Below are 21,864 nucleotides of genomic sequence, written 5' to 3'. Positions count from 1 at the left end.
GATTTTTATTAGTGATATCGTAAGAAGCCAACAAACACTGACACCAAGGACCACATAGGGCAAATTCATCACCATCATCAGCAGCAGCAGTAGCAGCAGCAGCAGCAGCATCGTTACGCCCACTACAGGGCAAATGTGTCTTCCATACTTCTCCAACAACCCGGTCATGTACTAATTGTGGTCATGTTGTCCCTGCAAACTTCTTAATTTCATCCGCCCACCTAACTTTCTGCTGCCCCCTGCTACGCTTCACTTCTCTTGGAATCCAGTCCGTAACCCTTAATGACCATCGGATATCTTCCCTCCTCATTACATGTCCTGCCCATGGCCCCATTTCTTTTTATTGATTTCAACTAAGATGTCATTACCTCGCGTTTGTTCCCTCACCCAATCTGCTGTTTTCTTATCCCTTAACGTTACACCCATCATTCTTCTTTTCATAGCTCGTAGCGTCGTCCTAAATCTGGGCAGAACCCTTTTCGCAAGCCTGCAAGTTTCTGCGCCATAGGTGAGTACTGGCAAGACAGCTATTATACACTTTTCTCTTGAGGGATAATGGCAGCCTGCTGTTCGTGATCTGAGAATGCCTGCCAAACGCACCCCAGCCCATTCTTATTCTTCTGATTATTTTCGTCTCATGATGCGGATCGGCCGTCACTATCTGCCCTAAGTTCCAGTACTTCGCTGCCTATTGTAAATTGCTGTTCTCTTCCGAGACTGTTAAACATTACTTTAGTTTTCTGCAGATTAATTTTTAGACCCACTCTTCTGCTTTGCCTCTCCAAGGCAACGAGCATGCATTGCAATTGGTCCCCTGAGTTAGTAAGCAAGGCAATATCATCAGCGAATCGCAAGTTACTAAGGTATTCTCCATTAACTTTTATCCCCAATGCGAGTGGTGGCGTTGGCTAACACTCCCAGGGTTCTACTAGGACACCTAAGTACCCAAGAAAGTGAATGGGGAAACAGCGCCGCGGTACCTCAATTGGTAGTGCATCGCACGCGAAATGCGAAGGTTGTGGGTTCGGTTCCCACGTGCGGCAAGTTGTTTTTTCATCCACTTTAATTTCCATTTATTTATCCTTTCTTTATTTCATTTAATAAGCACAATTAATCTCCGCTATTTGGTCCTTGGCGTCAGTGTTTTGTTGACTGCTTATGATATGTATAATAAAAATCGGGACCTTCGGTTAACCCCCTCTCTTCTCGTCTATATATATATATATATATATATATATATATATATATATATATATATAAAGATAAATAAATAAATAGAGAGAGAGAGAGAGATGAGAAACGAATTCACGCTTCGCTGTTGTCTTTGATTTACATACCCAACAGTTTCGGTCGGTGGACCGACCTTTCACAAGCGATAATTTCTTGCGAAACCCTCTTTTGCATATTTAAGTAGAGCGAGAAAAGCACGTAAGAAAGAACGAATTTACTAAAAGCAAAGACAGAAAAAAAGTAAAAGGCGTTAGGGAGAGAGCCTAAGGCCAGAGATGGGGGGGGGGGTCGTTGGTAACGCGCTGTAGGAACCGAAGGCCCACGAAGAATTGTTATTTATTAAGTGGATGACTGCAGTGCTGTCGTGGCTACCATGGTCGAGCCTGTATGCCTGATGGCGCTAGTCCAGTCTCTTCTTCTGCTACCGCGGGGCTCTATGAATACTGTCCACTACATGGCTCCACCCTTAGCGATGGGTACTGTCCGCTACGTGGCTCACCCCACTGCCGTTTAGCGGTTTAAGTTGTGCAGAGGGAACAGCCAGAGTTTCGGTGAGCTAGCTTCAAACGGTCGATGGAAATTCTCTCTTCAGTCCGTTCACAAGGAGTGGGAAAAACGTGGCGTTGCGCTTGAGGACTATGAAGCGACTGTCGTAAGGAGCGTGTAAAAGAGCGCTAGTGGTTTGGTGACAGATAAATACGTGACAGCTATGAAGCAAAGATGGGGTCATGTAAGCATTTTCGCGGTCGTTGTGAAGGGGCGGTGGTATAACAGTGGCCATTGTAATCTGGAGGCAGTCGGCGTAGGATTGTAGTTCAGCAGATGCAGGTTCCGAGGCGAAGTGCTCACCGGGTACACGAAGTGTGGTGGCGAAAACGAGTTCTGCTGAGGAACACTGTGCATCTGCTTTCACAGCTGTGCGAAAACCTAGTAGAACCAAAGGAAGACGCTCTGTCTACGGAATCATGGAATCATGGGCACGAAGTGCTTCTTTTAGTTGAAGAAAGGGTCCCACCAGACATTAGAACTTGGGTGATAAGCTGTCCTTCGTATGTGCTTTATACGCAGAAGACTAGAGAGAGACCTTTAAAGACGGACTAGTCAAATTGTCTTTATCTTTCGTTATGGTGTGTGGTACGGCGTAATGAGAAATCCACGTTTTTAAAATGGCCTGGGCTACCGACTCTGCAGTAATGTGAGAGAGGGGCATTGCTTCAGGCCAGCGTATGAATCGGTTGATATAAGTGAGCATGTATCGTAGGTTCGAGGACGGTGGTAGCGGACCAACGATGTCAATGTGAGCGTGGCTGAAAGAATCGTCTGGTGGTGGAAAATGACCAGGCGCCCTCATAGTGTGTCGAATATAAGGGCGCGCTGGTACTGCATGCCTTCCCGAGCCCCGCAACGGATGGGAGCGTTAATACGCGGCCACAGATAGCGAGAAGGGACCAGACGTTGTGTAGCACGTACTCAAGTGTGCGATAAGGAGCGAAGTGCGTGAAAAACTTGCTGCCGAAATCGTTGTGGAACATACGGTCGAGGATGACCCGTAGACATGTCGCCAATCACTGTGACGTTGCAGTCATGCAGTAAGACAACTTCCAAGCGCAAACAATCGTTCGCATAGCAGTCAGGAGTCAATGAAGTTCGCGGTCTGTGCGTTGACGGTAGCGAGGCGGAAGAAGTCAAAGTCGGAACGATTTACCAGGCTTGCGTTTATATGAATCCGTGACAGAGCGTGAGCGACGGAATTATAGGCATAACTGTTATGCCAAATATCAGTAGCGAATAAGGATACATATACCAGCTGGCGAATTTCGGGTGGAGTGTGCGAGGAACTGCTAAAGGTACATATCCAGCTTTTCTGGACACCTAACAAACGCCCCAAGCGGCCCCGGCACGAATCGAGCGGGTTTCATATTGAACAAGCGGGGTTTTTTGCCATTAACTTATGCTTCAGGTCGGTTATTGAAAAAGGCAGGTGGCAGATCTGTTCTTAAAGGCAATCCACACAAGCCAACTGCAGTATTCGCGCCATGGCAAGCAAGAATTTCCTTCCCAGAGCTGTTAAATATTATGTAATGAAAGCCCATGGCCACGGCGAAAATATGTACTCGATTTTGAGACAAATGTGGTAGCTGTGACAAAAATGCAGCTTCTATCGTAAAAGCCGCTGCAGTGTAAGCAGTACGGAGACTCCGCTTTTAAATGATGCCTATCTCGACTCTCCACACATGGCGTAACCGTGTTCCCAAAAGCAATTTTTGAAACAATCGTCCAAGTCCATGTGGTATCTATAAAAACCCGGGCGTATCACCGGCGACAGCGTTGCAAGCATGGGTCGAGTCGTTTAATCGCTCGCACCTATAGATCGGCATCATGCAGGCCGTGGTTCGATACCTTGCTGCGTGGTACTTTTCTTAATGCCACGGAGCTTGAGTTCGGCTGTCTCCCACCAGATAGCTGAAACGCCAAACTCGAGATATGATTTCAGATTTGGTTTTTCAGGAGGGCTCGTCAAATATTATATTGTCAATTTTTACTCCCTAAGGCGTAGGAAAGAGTTAATTGTTTGTTAAATTATCGCTTTTATTATCATATTTTATTCCTTGGACTACATAACAAGCATGCGCACGTATTTGTGGTGCGCTGAAAAAGCCGTTGTGCCTTGCAGCATGGACACACTCAGGAATTCTGGTCATTGCACGTTCACCATGCTGCGGTACTTCACGGCAATGCACCTTCCTAACTGAATGCGCGAAATGTTAAACAATTTCATTTGTGTATAAGAGCCCAGTATCAACACGTTTCGACTGTCTGGGCAAAGAGGGTCATCGCTTCTAACAACGTATGCATTTATGGCCCGTAGTTGCGACATTGTTGACGCGTCGAGTGTTTTGGGTGGGGTTGGGCGGTGAAGTCACACGACAGGCGCAAACGGTTTTGCACCCTCTCAGCAGAGGGCACATTGGCTTGAAGAAGCGCCAAATTTAAACAGTAAGGCGATTTATTCCAGCTGGAGTTTGAACGGTAATTGTAGACAGACTGTCATTCGGTGTATATACACGCACATGTTTTTGTGATTTGGCAGGGAAGGAGAGGCTGTGTATATGGGTGTGCACACCTTGAGCGTACGTGCGTGCGTACTTGCATTTGCATGAGCGCGAATGTTTGTGTCTCCGTATTTGAATATGCCTGAGCATGAGTGCGTGTACGCGTTTGAGCGAGAGAGAGAGCGAGCCTACTCTAGGGGATTAATGGGATACAGAGTTTATTTAAACCCATATCTACATCTTTGAGACAAGAATGAATGGCACTGCACTTAGAGCATTATCACTTTTTGTGAAAGTGGAATCAACTAAAAGAAAACAACTCAGTTCCCATCCACTCTGTGAAGTGTGCCCAGCGTAGCTGTGTATGTGAGCACCTCCGCCGCGGGTTGGTCAGGCATTGCACTAGTTTCGGGATTTTTTTCTACCATTCAACACCTTCGCTGTAAAACAAAGAGAAAGAAAAGAAGAAACTCATCAGCTGTCAATATCGCCGCTCCAGATTTCGTCACGATGGCACGGTGCCCATCGGCCCAGCTCCGTGAGCAGCTACCAAGCTGTTCACTTTCGTTATCTTCCTTCCCTCAGCGACAGCACATTGTCTTGAAGTCAGTGACGCTCTAAATCTGCACTGTCATTGCGTCATGCACCGCATCTGTGACCAAGCAAGCTTTTGGCGGCACACGTTGACTGCTCTATTGACACTAAAGCCTTATACTGCTTGCCTTCGAAAAAAACAGTGAATAAAAAGGGAAAGCGGACAGGCCACAATGACCATACTCCCGGGGCCATACTATTGATGACAACATCACAAAAAACTAGGCGCGATCAAGTTGATTTTACAGGTTTTCAAGGATACACTTACGGCCTAGTTGGTTCATTATAGGAGAAGGAACAGCGCTTGAGGTTGTTAGTGCCGTGTGGGTGTAGTTCTTGCTTTCTCTACCGTCTTGAGTTGCTGTTCTTTTTGTGACTTTACAGATGATCTTTTTCTGCGGAAGTCACGTTTCGAAGAGCGCTTACTTGAAATTTTGGGTCGCATGGCTCTTACACAAGCATCTTCAATCAAAATTTCTTCAGTCGGCTGGATAATCTCGAGGGCGAGATCCAAACTATTCGTTTTCTTTCGCCAGCTAAGATCAATTAATGACAATTTCATAAACGCAGCTTCTTTATCTATGCACACAACTTCTCAAATTCCTGGACAACTAGAGGTTACCAATCTGAACACTTGAATGACAAAATGTTGCCAATATTTGTATGGGCTTAAAAGTTTTGATTGGTGTAGTTAAAAGTAACCAGCATATTGATGGTGCAGTAGGCTTTCTGTAAACTTGAACAGATTATCTTGGCACAAATCAAATTGGTGAGCTTAAACGCATATGTACAACTCTGCACTTCTACCTTTACAATATACAAGAAGCACCTTAGCGCTACGGTACACCAGACACTGTGTGCGAGAACATTGTGTGCGCTCCCGATTAGATTTCTGAGCGCTGGTGGCATCATACTCGGTTTCCTGGCACCATAAGGAAAAAACAGCTGTCTGGAAGAAAGCATAGGATAAATTTTTAGTACTTTTTAACCTATTTCAACGGTGTAACATTTAAAATTGTATCATTGTCACATTTTCATTAGAACGGTAAGTACTGGAGTATTAAAATGAGAGCTTCCATACATATTTTTTGGCTCTCTAATGTCAAGAACTGAAAAAAAAAACTTTGATTTTGTAGATTCAACCATGAAATGCTGTTTTGATAAATATAAGTTGTTGGAAACTGTTTAGCTCTTAATTTTTTGGTGTGTTGGTGCCGCTGTGCAGTCTTGGAGGATCTTTTTACTACAAGTAATATGCTTCAGATAATATGTTAAGCAACTGCACACTATATTGTTCTTTTCTGAGGGAGGTTTCTTAATCGTCTAACCGCTGCTCCAAATAGATCGCTTGGCTCAATGTGCCCCCGCATGTATTTTAAATACCCATAATGTTGTCACGAATTCAAAATAAAGCATTATCTAATCAGATGGAGCGCGTGAAGAGAATGCTGGCGCATATTCTCGATCACATTTGAGGGCCCGAGATTGCGCTTCAATGTACAGGGATTCCAACTTGAGCAACCGATGCCTTGATCCGCAGATCAGCTTCAGAGGGAGCACTCGTGTTCGCGCAGCAATCGTGCTTTGAGTGTGCTTTTTTTCAACGCAAGCTTACCTTATAATGAGCTGTATTCGTGACTCACACTTTTGGAACTGCCTTGTTCTTCACGTCACTACAACGTGACAGTATAGACGTGCTACCTTTTCACTGAGTAAATACTGAGAAATGCACTAGGACTTTTGTTGCCTATGCATTTGCACATTTAACTCAATTCATACATTACTTTTTAATTTAAGAAATTGTAAAAGACGGCAACATTATCATAACCGGGGATCTTATGAATAAAGCCAATTTAAATGCCTATTAGTCAGCTTTCACCTCATGCCACGGACGGAAATTTCAATAAAAGATGTCCCTATGATAATTAAAAGCCTATCCGCTTGAACACGATTCATCTAAGTTCCCCCTTTGCAAGCTGATTGCGACCTGAAGGTGATTCGTGTCGGGGGTCCTTGGTATATGTCGAATCGTCGAACGAAGGGTTATTCCGAATCTTTCATTTCAGGAAGGCGCGTTACTCTACTGCCTTTTACTCCGGTTCACAAACACAATTAGGATTAAAGTGCTGCGTGAAGAGCGTCGTTAGTACAAACCCATGAGCTACCGTAACTCACCGCGCCTGTATCGCTGGGATTTAGGCTTAGATAAAAAAATTATTTTTTAAATCTACGCAGCACGAATACAGAAAGAGCTATCCGCGACCAGCCCAGTCAGTTTTCTTTCATTTCGTACTTCGTACTAGCGGCTAATAGTTGTTCACGCAGAAGAGCGCTGAGTGCAAAAGAGGCAGGGAAGGGGGTCTGCACTGTCACCTCACCCCCTGAAAATTGCGTGCCATGTTGCTGGCCATTCCTAGACAATTGCATTACAACGGGGGTATTCGCCTAGCAGCACTAGTTCCAGGTTGTAGCGGAAAGCTTCAACAGGTCGGCGCTATATCGAAACGGGGAAGCAAACACTTCTCGTCCTCTTCTCTTTCACCAGCGCCACGCCCACTTCCCAGTGCGTTGAGCACAATCACTCCCCACCGAAAGGGTAGCTATCTTGGCGACCTAAGGACAGGAGAACACAGGGGGGCCATGGCACTGCTTGAGCCAGAAGACGTGGACAGTTTCCTGGCAGCCACGCGCTGGTCGGAACGCTTTTCCATTGGTTCGATGAGGTAGTTGACCGCGAATGTTTGTTTCAGTACCCGATAAGGACCGTGATACTTAGCGAGCGGCTTGGAGAAAAAGCCTGGAGTAGTAGAGGGCACCCATAAGAAGACCAGCGAGCCAGGTGCAAAGCACGTAGCCGTATTTTATGAATCGTGGCGAAGCTTTTAGCGCCACTGGTCCTGAGATGTGAACGAACGAGCGAGCTAGCAACATTGTTCAGCATAAGCAGCCTCTCTAGAAACAGTCGTCCACTCCGAAGCATCTGGCCGGGAAGGTAGAATCATGTCCATAGTGCATGAAGGTTCTTGTCCGTAAAGGTAAAACAAAGGGGAGAACACAGTGGTGCTTTGCATGGCGGTATTGTAAGCACAGGTGACGAAAGGCGGAATGCGATCCCAGTTTGAGTGGTCAGATGAAACATACTTGGCCAACATTTCACCAAGGGTGATGTTGAAATGTTATATCATCCAGTTAGTTTGAGGATGATATGCTGTGGTAGTGCAATGAATGATGTGACACTCCTTTAGCATTACTGAAATAATGTCGAAGAGGAAAACGCGACCGCAGTCGCTGAGAAATTCTCGGAGTGCTCCAAGGTGTAAAATCAGGTTTCGAAGGATAATTGTGGCGACACCTTTTGCTGTGGCAGATGCTAGGGCTGACGTTTCAGCGTACCGCGTGTGGTGGTCGATAGCAGCAATAACCCAGCGGTTGCCGCTTGGAGCGTTGGAAAGTGGACCGTATAGGTTAATTCCGACCGTGTCGAACACGCGCGTGGGGCATGGTAAAAGTTGCAAGGAGGAGGTGGTATGTTGAGGTGGCGTCTTGCGTCGTTCGCATATTTGGCACGACCATACATACTGGCAAGCGAAACGGTACATCCGAGCCCGTAGTAGCGAAGCTGGAGGCCAGAGCATGTCTTTAGTACACCAGCGTGGCCACATTGTGGGTCGTCGTGAAACGTGGCGCCGATGTCGGAGCGGAGGTATCGGGATATAACGAGCAAACGCTTGCGGCCGCCCGAACTGTAGTTGCGGTAGTACAGCAGGTTATCCCGTATGATCAAGTGCGCGGCTTGATGACGGAGCATCCGAGAGATCGGCCCTGGCGACTGGCTAGACAGGAATTCAGTAAGCGAACAGATCCATGGGTCATTGCGCTGCTCTGATGGCCTGTCAGTAATGTTGAGGGTGAAGGCACCGCAGGTGGAAGTCGACGACTGGACCGGACCAGAAGGCAGGGGTGAATCGGATAGAGCATCTGCCTCTGAATGCATTCGGGGTGAGCGATAAACAACGCGGATGTCGTAATCTTGTAGGCGCAATGCCCAACGGGGAAGTCGACCACTTGGACCTTTTAGTCAAGATAACCAACATAGGGCATGATGGTCGGTCACGATGTCAAATGGACGCCCGTACACATAAGGACTAAATTTTCCGACAGCCCAATTGATGGCCAGATATTCCTTCCCAGTAACCGAGTAGTTCGCCTCCACTTTGGTGAGGGTGCGGCTGGCATACGCAAAGACGTACTCTTCGAAGGAATCCTTCCGTTGTGCAGGAAAAGCGCCGAGCCCGACTCCACTAGCGTTCGTATGGATCTCAGTTGGAACAGAGGGATCGAAGTGTAGCACTATTGGAGTCGAGGTGAGAAGGAGTCGCAGTTCTTGGAATACGTCGTCGCACGCCGGGGACCAAGTTGATAGGTCAAAACTGCCGGTGAGAAGCTGCATCAAGGGGGCGATGATAGAGGCAAAGTCACGGACGAAGGGTCGGAAATATGAGTACAGGCCGATGAAGCTGCGAAGCTCTTTCATGGTGCTTGGTTTAGGGAACTCGGATACGGCGCTAAGTTTCGTGGCGTCCGGGAGGATACCGTCTTCTGAACCCACATGCCCGAGAATAGCAAACGTGCAAATGCCGAAGCGGCGTTTCTTCAAATTTCGTTGCAGTCCTGTTCTAGAAAGGCAGGCAAGTACTTGCTCCAGGCGGCTGAGGTGTGGCAAAAAGTCGGTGGAAAAAACCACCATGTCATCTAAGTAACAGAGGCACGTTTTCCACTTCAGCCCTCGAAGAATGTTGTCCATCATCATCGAAAGTGACAGGCGCGTTGCAGAGGCCGAACGGCATGACGGTAGATTCATATAGCCAATAATGTGTTACAAAGGCTGTCTTTTGGTGATCGGCCTCTGCCATTGGCACTTGCCAGTAACTGTAGCTTAGATACAGCGCGAAAAGAATTCCGCTCCCTGCAGACGGTCCAATGCATCGCCGATGCGCGGCAGAGGATCAAATCAAATCAAATCAGTTTATTTTTTTTCATCAGACGGATAGACGTCTGATATTTTTTCATCAGGATAGACGTCTTTGTGCGTTATTCGGTTAAGGCGGTGAAAGTCGACGCACAACCGAATGGAGCCACCTTTTTTTTAGCGAGGACAACCGGAGATGCCCAGGGACCGTTAGAGGGCTGGATGATGCCACGCTCCAGTATGTCGCCAACGCGCTGGTCGATGATACGGCGTTCAGCGGACGACACACGATACGGACGCTGGCGCAATGGTGTTTCTTGACCGGTGCCGATACGGTGGACGACTGCGGATGCTTGGCCCAAGGATGGTCAGTGTGAAATGAGGAATGAAAACGTTGGAGGAGCTTTACGGTTTCGGCGTGCTGTGCAGGCGTGAATTCTGCATTGAAGGCACGAGTGAAGGCATCGAAGGGGCATCGGTCGCGGCGGGAGGAGGGACGGCACAAATCAAAAGTGATGCCGTATCATCAAACATGGTGGCCGGCAGAATGCATTTGAAAACTTAAGTACCAAGGCACTCGCCCCGGAGTAGGGATGATGGGCAAGCGGATAGATTGCACGCGTAAAGGGCAGCAGAACCGTCGCAAAAAGTAACGACAGCAAACTGAAGCAGAAGGTTCTGGCGGCGCGCAGAAGTGGCCGACGGCGTAAACAGAAAATATGAGTTCGCTGCAGAGTTATATGACACAGTATCAAGAGCGGCGCAGAAAGGTGCGATATCGATGGCGGAGGTGGTAACAACCTTAGGAGAAGAATGGTAATCAGGGTCGAAGCGAGGCACTGAAAACGTAACTTCGGCCCGAGCGCAGTCGATAAAAGCTTGATTGACAGATAGGAAATTCCATCCAAGAATAACGCGGTTTGAGGAACGAAATATGACCACAAATTCGATAACATGCATAACGCTTTGAATTAACACACGGGCAGTGCACGACGCTGACGGCTGAATGCGATGCGAGGTTGCCGCACGCATAGCAATAGAGGTAAGGGGAATGGTGACTTTGTTCAAATTGCGGCAAAGCTTCTCACTAATAATAGAAAGGGCGGCTCCGGTGTCGATAAGCGCGTGTACGGCGACGCCGTCTACGGACAGTTCAATTTCGTTCGCCGGGGCAAAATGAGGCCTTGAAATGTTCGACGTAAAAGTCGCTCTTGCCTCTTTAGCTGCGACTGCTAGTATTCCTCTCGGGCGGAGTTGGGTCGGCGAACCATTGGGGAAATGGATATGCGACGTGGGGAAGGCGGCCGGCGTGAATCGAAGTGGAGGCAACTGTAAGACGAGTCCGGAGGAAGGTTACGTGGGTCTGGACGCAGAAGTCGAGCAGGCCTGTAGCTTGAAGCGCCCCCACTGTCATAAACAGGCGATGCGACGGCGGCAGAATTGTGCTACGTGGCCCGGAAAATGGCAGAAATAGCATATTGGCCGGTTGTCAGGGGCGCTGTAAGATAAAGCTGTTCCAAACTTTTCTGTTCTATTTCTGCCATCAGCCCTGCGCGATTGGTCAAAAACTTTTTGGACCACCTCCACTTCACCTGTCTATCACGCGATGTCACGAAAATCACGATACCTCCCCATCTGATATGATGCGTACACGCTGATTGTGCATTATTTGACAAAAAAAAGAAAAAAACAGTTATTTCTGATTCGACCCCTTTTCGCTATTAGCCCTCGGCTATTGGTAAAAAGATTTCGGGCTGCGCCCACTTCACCTGCCTGTCACGCGACGTCACAAAACCGCACAAGCACACCACGTCAAAGTGACATGTACGCGATAAAGATGCATTAGTATGCCGAACAAAACTGAATTTTCTTCGGAATAGCCGCAGGCTGCCCCGTTCCGAAAGGAATAAAAGATGGCTGCCGCCAATCGCTGAAACGCTGGCTACTCGCACCTGCAGGAGAGCATGTGTGTATTTGCGTATACTAAAGCTTCTTTCGTGGCCGTGTAACGTTTTCGAGCACTTTGGGCACGTTTACCACCTCATTCTGCCAACTCTTCTTTGCTGAGGGTCAGATTTAGCGTCATTCTTCCGTTGCATGCCATTGCGATTTTCGACCAGCCACTACAAGCTAAGCAAGGGAAAGCCGACCAATCGCAGACGCCGGCACCACCCTCTCCATACGATTATCGATTTTCACACAAATACCACAAAAGATGACTCCGCACAAGGACATCATCGACCTACAAACCCATGTCGATGCCATCCGCCACCAGATGCAATGGAGGCTACACGCGCCCAGTTGGGACAAATAACACAGACTGCAATACAACGTACAGATGCAGCAATAAAACACACGGAATCCACTGTAGATAGCAAGCTTAGGAACCAGCTTCACTCCATAAAACTATGGAAGACGCTATGACAGAACCTTTACAAGGCCACACCTGTAGCAGCACCGAACCATATCGTAATGTCACCGACCACAACGTCTAACAATGTCTAGACGATACAGGCAAGTCAAAGAAAACTTAGAAATTTGGCAATGGAACTGGCATGGGTTCCGGAGGAAGAAAGGGCTGCTGACACAACTGATCGCCCATTCCTCAAAGCCACCGAGGGTCATAGCCCTACAAGAGCCCGGTACCCGACCAACACACAAGTCAAGACGACAAGTGGAAGGTAGCCACACTAGTAGACAGAAACATCACAACCATACAACACAAACCCATAGACGACGTGGACATACTACATGTACTTCTCAAAATAATATACAAAGGCAACCAGAAACAGAGCGCCTTCATCCTCAACATTTATTGCCCCCCCCCCAGCCAAAGGCGGGCAAACAAAGGAAAACTCTTTGGGGACACCCTCCGCCTCGCTAAAGACAGTCCCCTGGTAATCATAGGCGACTTCAACGCTCAGAACACGCTATGGGGGTACCAGAGGCATGATTGGAAGGGTCTCCAGCTACAAACACTAATTGAGCAGTGTCACCTCACTCTCGTCACAGACACGAACATACCAACGAGGGAAGGGAACAGCGTAACACGCGACACCACTCCCGACCTCGCCTTCATCACTCAAACCACGCGAGCCGAATGGCTCAACACACTCGGAAACCTAGGCAGCGATCACTACATACTTAACATAACACTACAGACTGGACGCCTACGCAGGCAGATCGGCACAGCTAAACTCACTGACTGGCGAAAAATCAGGGAAGCCCAAGAACAGGATGCCGAAACAATCACGAACCTGGAAGACTGGTGCGACAATCTCCGTCGACATAAACAACGCCACACGAAGGAAATCGCCAGAACGCAAGAGACCCCAGAGGTGGATCCCCACTTACTACACCTGTGGGATGCCAGAAGGGGCCTTACCCGCCGCTGGAAAAAACAGAAATATAACAGGAAACTGAAGACGCGCATAACACAAATAACAGCGAAAGCAGAAGACTATGCCATGCAACTCGCCTCAGCGAACTCGTATAGATTCTGTGACTCCTTCGGTGGCACGCTGGACACGGCCAAGACGTGGCACATTCTCAAAGTCATCCTGGACCCCACCAAAACCAAAGGAGAAGGACACAGGGCTCTGGAGCGGTTACTACACACCTACCCAGGCAGCTAACAAGACCTCATCGATGCCATCAAGACCAACTGCTATGGGGATCCCACTCCCACACAACCATGTAGAACACCATACACAGGATAACCCAACCCACTAATGGACGAACCGATCACCGAAAACGAATTGAGAGCAGTCATCGCAGCCACCACCCGTAACACAGAGCCGGGCACGGACCAAATCACGAATTCGATGATCAGAAACCTGAGTGACAAGTCTATCTCCGCGCTCACGGCGTTTCTCAACCAACACTGGGAACAAGGTACGGTACCGGCGATGTGGAAACACGCACGAATAATCATAATCCCTAAACCGGGCAAGAAATTGGCAATTGAAAACCTCAGACCCATATCGCTCACGTCCTGCCTCGGCAAGGTGTACGAAAAAATTATAAACACGAGACCACTGAGACACTTGGAAGATAACAAACACCTACCGGACACCATGTTCGGTTTCCGCGCAGGCCTGTCCACACAAGATGTGCTACTTCAAATCAAGGAAGAAGTCCTCAGTAACGTTTCCCGCAGCGGTGAGCACGTCATCCTAGCAATCGACATCAAAGGGGCTTTCGACAACGTCAGCCACCAAGGAATCCTGGAAGGGCTGGCCAACACCAACTGCGGCGAGCGAACGTACAAGTATGTTCAGAGCTTCCTGAGCCACCGCACGGTGGAGCTGAAGATGGGAGAGATCCAGACTCCAGTGTACCACCCTCCCAACAAGGGCACACCACAAGGTGCTGTCATCTCTCCCACGCTGTTTCACGTCGCCATGATCGGTCTCGCAAGCAAACTGCAGGACGTAGCAGGTCTTCGGCACGCAATCTACGCAGACGATATAACGTTCTGTGCCACAACAGGGTCCCTCATTGAAAAAGAAGAACGGCTGCAAACTGCAGCAAATCTCATCCAAGATTACGTCAGCCAACGGGGTCTACAATGCTCCCCCGAGAAATCTGAGCTTCTACGAGTCTGGCGAGGCCGGGGTAACCACACAGTCCCCACAGACCCAACAAGAAGACTCGAGGTACGCCTCGACGGGGGCCTTATACCAAAGAAGTCATTGCTGAGGGTACTGGGCATGTGGCTGCAGTCCAACCAGCGGGCCACACACATCCTTGCACTCCTTAAAACCAGTGTCAAGGCGGTATCACCCATGATCTCCCGCGTAACATCCAAGAACAGAGGCATGGAGGAAAGGTACACCCTCCGACTGGTCAGTGGCCTGGTGGTGAGCAGAATCACATACAGCCTGCCTTACTACCACCTCACACAGTCTGAGACAAAGCAGGCCGACACACTTTTGAGGATGGCATTGAAGACCGCTCTCCGCCTGCCGATGAGTACATCGACTGCAAAATTATTGGCGCTAGGGTTGCACAACACCCTCAGCGAACTGACAGAAGCCCATTACGTCTCGCAACAACAGAGACTTGCGCGGACTCGCACGGGCTGGCAGGTCCTACGAACCTTGGGGTTCCCAGCAATAACAACACGAACCCAAGAAACCTGCCTGATACCTCGTCACGTCCAGGACAGGTTTCACGTTGCCCCGATACCACGCAACATGGACCCTAACCTACACTCCGGCAGGAGGAGAGCAAGGGCCCAGTACATGGAGAATGCGTGCAGGTTCAGTACAACGGCCGGGTTTACGGACGCCGCCATGTATGGGACGAACAACAAGGGCGCAGTTGCAGTGGCATGCGACCACCAAGGTCACGTTAACTCCTCGGCATCGACCTGCCCCGCCCCTGCACGATTACGGATGCCGAAGAGCTGGCCAACGCGTTAGCCATCCGCGAGGGCCTACACGCAAATCAACCATTGACGATCCTCACGGATTCCCAGCAGGCCTGCCGCAACTTCCTACAGGGTAGAATTGGATGACCTGCTGCAGAAGTCCTAACCGGAATACTCAAGGAGCACTCTGAGGACTTCGCCATCCAAACTATCATCTGGATACCGGGCCACACTGGCATCACGGGCAACCTGCAAGCCGACAGAGCAGCTCGAGGATTCGTACATAACCGAGCACTCATCACGCCGGCTGCAGAAGACCTGGACCCTGTCGTCCTCGAGTATTCAGCCATCGTGAACTACCACAGAGGGCGTCGCTTGCGATATCCACCACCCCATCGAAACCTAAAGACAGAAGATGCCGCTGCCTGGCGTAGGCTCCAGACAGGCACTTGCACGAACCTACACATATTACATCGGATACGCCCCACAGCCTACAGGGACGAATGCCCATGGTGTGGGGCCACACCAACCCTATATCAAATCACGTAGGAGTGCAGACTACACAACATAGAACACCCAGACACAAACATAACGAGGGAGCAAAGGGAGGCACTGCTGTCCAGCTCGGCCCTCGACGACCAGCTCAAGCTGATTAAGAGAGCTCAGAATATGGCAAGAGCCAGCGGAGCCCTGGACTAAGGGCCCCAACCATTAGCGGTTTTTCTGATTATTCTTTTAATAAAGTTTATCTATCTACCACGTTAATCACAAGTTGAACCATGTGCGCGACACATCCTGCTGCTAAACAGAACAAAAAGGACGCCGAAGGCCGCGCCGATGAAGGCCCCCGCTGCTCCTCTTTACTTACGCTCCCATTAAACTTCGTTGATGAAGTCGGGTTCCAAATAGGATCACAAATAAATATTATACGGTGGAGAAGATTGCGTTAACGCGGATGCACAAACGAAAATTAGAAACAGAAAGAGGCTTCCGCGTCTAACAACCGCCGGCGTAGCAAGTTTACCAGTGTTGCCAGGCTATAAATCGTTCTGTATAAACTTGTTCCACCGCCTCCCATCAGCTGCAGATAGCAGAATCCCAGGAAGACCGTCGCCTGTTCCAGGTGCGCACAGCACGCAAGAGCCCTCCCTGAAACGTTGCCTTCGGCGGCTGCCGTTGAAACAAGCGCAGGAAAATTCACACTTTTTTGTAGAAAACCAGGCAATTAACTGTGCCAAATGCTACACAAAGCGAAGGCGGTCCCATATGCGATCACTGCAAGTATTGAGCACGAACACTGCAACGGGGAGCGCAAAATCTTTTTTTCGAACACGCGCAGCGAATTATCCAGGACCATGTACGATTGCAAAAGTATATGTGCATGTACTTTCCCAAAAAAGTAGACATATGCGTCGGCTGTGGGTGGTAGCCGATGCGCAAAACAACGAGCTCATTGTGTGTGTTACTGCGATAGAATTCACTTCGTCCCGTTTACTTGCTCGGCCCATGCCATTCATTTCGCTCTGCATGTCTTGCTTATAACTGAAGTGTGACGCAGTGCATTTGTTACGTTCAGCAGTTACATTAAGCCTGTGAATAAGGCTGTGGTGTCCGGCAGGCGTGGTGCTAATAACCCATAGTAGATCATAGATGTGTAAGCAGGCGCTCAAATCTTATACTGCGCTATAATGACTGATATCAGTGATTACATGATATATGATACCATATAGTGCGTGAATGAATGAATGAATCCACCTTTATTCCACATTAAAATGCTATTCCACATAAAAGAACTATTTCGCGCTATTTCTTGCTATATCACACATGCACAAGCTCCCCAAGCGCGTATATACTTGTCTACATCGCCATGACTGACCGCACTCCGTCATGGCTGGTCGTCGCGACGAGCCGATCGAATCCCTAATTATTTGTTTGTATGTTGTTGTTCTGAATTCATTTGCCTTTTTTATAGTGAGCTGTCTACATCTACTGACTGATCAACCTGGCACGACCGGAGATTATGCACCCGGCAATCACCAGAGTTCCGATATTTATTTCGCAAGGTTCTTATCTGAACGCCTTATATTTAGTGCACCTAGAAATGCATATGCGTAAATGCCTATACTTTGCTATTACGAAAACAGCAATCCTTTGCTTTCACCTTCTACACTCTGCTTATGCAGCGAATGTACAGAAAGCCAAGTGACGCTGGAAGAGTTTGCTTCACTACAAATCTGCTCACTTCAGCCGTACGCACCACAAGCGTAGCAAAATTGATTAAAAAACAAAGGAACAAGACAGAAGGAATCACACCAGAAGCATTTCACCAACTGAATTTCACTAGTAGTAGTATATGCCCAGTGAAAAAGCTCTCCTGGTTGAGCAGCGGCTTATCGCGAATACGCCGATGCCAGTGCGGGCACCGCGTTGGCACGTAAGCCAGGCTGTTCACGTTCCTGCATCGAAGGGTAAATATCATCGCATGTCTCTTTCGCATTGAACAAAACCGGGCATCTAAAAAAATTAATCACTTGACAGCATAAAAATACCCAGTTGACAACACAACAGGAAATTTCAGTCTGTCGTATTTTGGGACGTACTTTTCAGTGCAGTGTGACGTTCTGTATTCGGAAGTTTTGTAGTTCTTGATAAATATTTAATTAAAATTGACACATACATCTTTAGGGTTATGTAAATTTGTTAGTGCAAAAAAATAAGCAACGAAAAAGTTTTTCGTCTGGATTCGCACTCGCAACGTGACGATCCCGAACCCAGTATCTCACCACTGCATCACGCCAACCGTAACTGCACACGTACGCTTTGGCCATGTCAACAGTAACAATAAATGCGATGATGTTTACATTTGTATGTTGAGAGCCAAGATGTGCTTTCTCTCCGCCGCTTCAACAGGCGCTTCTCTAGAAGTGTAGAACTGTTGCTACCACCAACAAGCAAATCGTGGAGTGCTAGAACATCTGCTTGCTTTAAGATATCTGCATCAGTTAAGAAATTGAGAAATAGACAAGGGTTACCGGGGACACTGTATAGGATTGTAACTGCTAATGTTGACAGCTCTCTCACTCTTTACTATTTTGAGCGCACATATAGTACGTGCAGGGGTGGTGTAGAGGTAGAGCAACCGCCTCTCGTGCAAGAGGATCGTGGTTCTAATCCCGGTGCCGTGCAGTTTTCCACCGGATAAAAGAAGAAGATATCCGCGGGTTGATAAAATTACATGAAAAGCCCTGAAGTGCCGCCTGATCCCGGTGACCAGAACCGTTAACGCACTCCCTCACCAGAGCATGTTTGGCCACCCTGGTGCAGCAGTTGGCCACAACATACTAAATGAATACAAATCAAACCCCGGCCCTCAGTGCCCAGCAGCTGCGAAGCAACTAACCACTGCGGCGGTCAGACCTGCGACGCCGCAGAGGGTGCTAAGAATCCCTGTATCCGGACAGGCCGCCTTTGGAATCTGAAACTGGCGATGTTTAACGCTAGAACGTTATCGAGTGAGGTGAGTCTAGCAGTGCTATTGGAGGAATTAGCAGGCAGTAAGTGGGATATAATAGGCCTCAGTGAGGCTAGGAGGACAGAACAAGTATATACAGTGCTAAACAGCGGGCACGTCCTGTGCTACAGGGGCTTAGCGGAGAGACGAGCACCAGGAGTCGGCTTCCTGATTAATAAGAATATAGCGGGTAACCACCGGGAATTATATAGCATTAACGAGAGGGTGGCATGTCTTGTTGTGAAACTCAACGCGAGGTACAAATTTAAGGTCGTACAGGTCTACGCCCCTACATCCAGTGATGATGACTAGTAAGTCGAAAGCTTCTATAAAGACGTGGAATCGGCGATGGGTAGAGTGAAAACAAAATACACTATACTGATGGGCGACTTCAAAGCCAAGGTAGGCAAGCAGCAGGCTGCAGGCAAGTCAATGGAGGAATATGGCATAGACACTAGAAATACACCAGGGGAGAGTTGGTAGCGAAAGTTTTAAACAGAATATGATGTGGATAATGAACCCCTTCTTCGGCAAGCAGGATAGCCGAAAGTGGACGTGGAGGAGCCCGAATGACGAGAATAGAACTCAAATAGACTTTATACTATGCGCTAACCCTGGCTTCATACAAGATGCAGACGTGCTCGGCAATCTGCGCTGCAGGGACCATAGGATGGCCATAGAGGAGAGAACAGAAGAAACTGGTACATAAGAAGCCGATGAATGAGCTAGCGGTAAGAGGGAAAATAGAGGAATTCTGGATCCAACTAGAGAACAGGTATTCGGCTTTAACTCCGAGAGAGGTCCTTAGTGTTGAAGCAGTGAACAACAATTTTATGGGCATCATTAAGGTGTGTGCATTAGAATCGGTGGTTACTCCATTAGACAGGATACCAGTAAGCTATCGCAGGACACGAAAGATCTGGTCAAGAAGCGCCAATGTATGAAAGCTTCTAACCTTACAGCTAGAATAGAAACGGCAGCACTTTAGAACCGGCAGTGGCAAGTTAATCAACAAGCGTAAGATAGCTGACATAAGGCAATATTTTATGGATTTATTGAACATGCTCTCCGGAACGGAGGAAGCCTAAAAGCAGTAAAGAAGAGACTAGGAATTGGCAAGAATGGTATGTATACGTTAGGAGACAAAGCCGGCAATATCATAACTAATATGGATGAGATAGTTCAAGTGGCTGAGGAGTTCTATAGAGACGTATACAGTACCAGTGGCAACCAAGACAATAATGGAAGAGAGAATAGTCTATATGCGTTTGAAATCGCACAAGTAACAGCGCAAGACATAAAGAAAGCCTTGGGAGTTATACAAAGGGGGAAGGCGGCTGTGAAGGATCAGGTAACAGCAGATTTGTTGAACAATGGTGGGCAGATTATTCTAGAAAAACAGGACCTCCAGTTTACCGGAATCTTGAAAGAACACCAGCATAATCCTAATTCATAAGAAAGGGGACGCCAAATACTTGAAAAATTATGTACCGATCAGCTTACTGTCCGTTGCTTCCAGAGTATTTACTAAGGTAATCACAAATAGAATGAGGAACACCTTAGACTTCTGTCAACCAAAGGGCCAGGCAGAATTCCGTAAAGGCTACTCAACAATAGACCATATTCGCACTATGTATCAGGTGATAAGAGAAATGTGCAGAATATAACCAACCCTTATATATAGCTTTCATTGATTACCAGAAAGCGTTTGATAAAGTTGAAACCGCAGAAGTCATGGAGGCATTACAGAATCACAGTGTAGATGATTCTTATGTAAACATACTTCAATCAATTTATAGCGGCTCCATAGCTACCGTAGTCCTCCACGAAGAAAGCAACAAAATCACCCCCCTCTCAAAAGAAAACAACGTCAGGCAGGGAGATACGAACTCTCCAGTGCTATTCACAGCGTGTTCACAAGAGGTATTCAGTGACCTGGATTGGAAAGAATTGGGGATAAGAGTTAAGGGAGAATACCTTAGTAACTTGCAATTAGCTGATGATATTGCCTCCCTTAGAAACACAGGGGACCAATTGCGATGCATGCCCATTGACCTGGAGAGACAAAGCAGAAGCATGGGTCTAAAAATTATTCTACACAAAACTAATGTTTAACAGTGTCGGAAAATAACAGGAATTTACGACAGGTAGGGAGGCACTGGAAGCAGTAAGGGAATACATCGAATTAGGGCAGGTAGTGACCGCGGATCCGGATCATGAGACTTAAATAATCAGAAGTATAAGAATGGGCTCGGGTGCGTTTGGCAGGCATTCTCAGATTATGAACAGCAGTTTGCCATTATGCCGCAAGGGAAAATTGTATAACAGCTGATGTCCTCACAGTAGTTACGTACGGGACAGAAACCTGGAGGCTTACGAAAACTGTTCTAGTTAAACTGAGGACGAAGCAACGAGCTATGGAAAGAAGAATGATGGCTGTAACGTGAAGGGATAAGAAAAGAGCAGACTGGGTGAGGGAACAAAGGCGGTTTAATGACATCTTAGTTAAAATCAAGAAAAAGAAATGGGCATGGGCAGGACATGTAATGAGGAGGGAAGATAACCGACTGTCATTAAGGGTTACGAACTGGATTCCAAGGGAAGGGAAGCGTAGCTGGGGGCAGCTGAAAGTTAGGTGGGCGGACGAGATTATTAAATTCGCAGGGATGACATGGCCACAATTAGTACATGTCCAGGGTAATTGAAGTACGGGAGAGGCCTTTGGCCTGCGGTGGGCGTAATCAGGCTGATGATGATGATGATGGTTGGTGTGTTCAGGGCAAAAAACCTCACTAACAGTGGTGGATAAGTGCTCATTTAGACAGCGAACCCGTTTCTCACGGCAGTGTTGTTCCAGAATAATCACACCCGAACGAGTCAGATTTCCAGCCACCTTTGTGGAACAGCCCAAAACTTCTTTTGCGGTTTCGAAAAACTTATGCAATATTGCTGGCAAATTACCTAATGTGTCAGAGTCACGGCACGTGTAAGTTCACAGGACTGTGAGCCACACCTTACTAAATAAAACGAAATGTATACGCAGTTGTTCCCGCCGATGCCATGATTTTGATCTGCGGCCGATCTTGAGCAGCCAGGTTGGGCGTTGCTGATGCCTCGTCGTCACGGCACAATT

Source organism: Dermacentor variabilis, chromosome 6, assembly GCF_050947875.1.
Source record: "Dermacentor variabilis isolate Ectoservices chromosome 6, ASM5094787v1, whole genome shotgun sequence".
NCBI classification, from domain to species: Eukaryota; Metazoa; Arthropoda; class Arachnida; order Ixodida; family Ixodidae; genus Dermacentor; species Dermacentor variabilis.
This window is presented reverse-complemented; position numbering follows the sequence as displayed.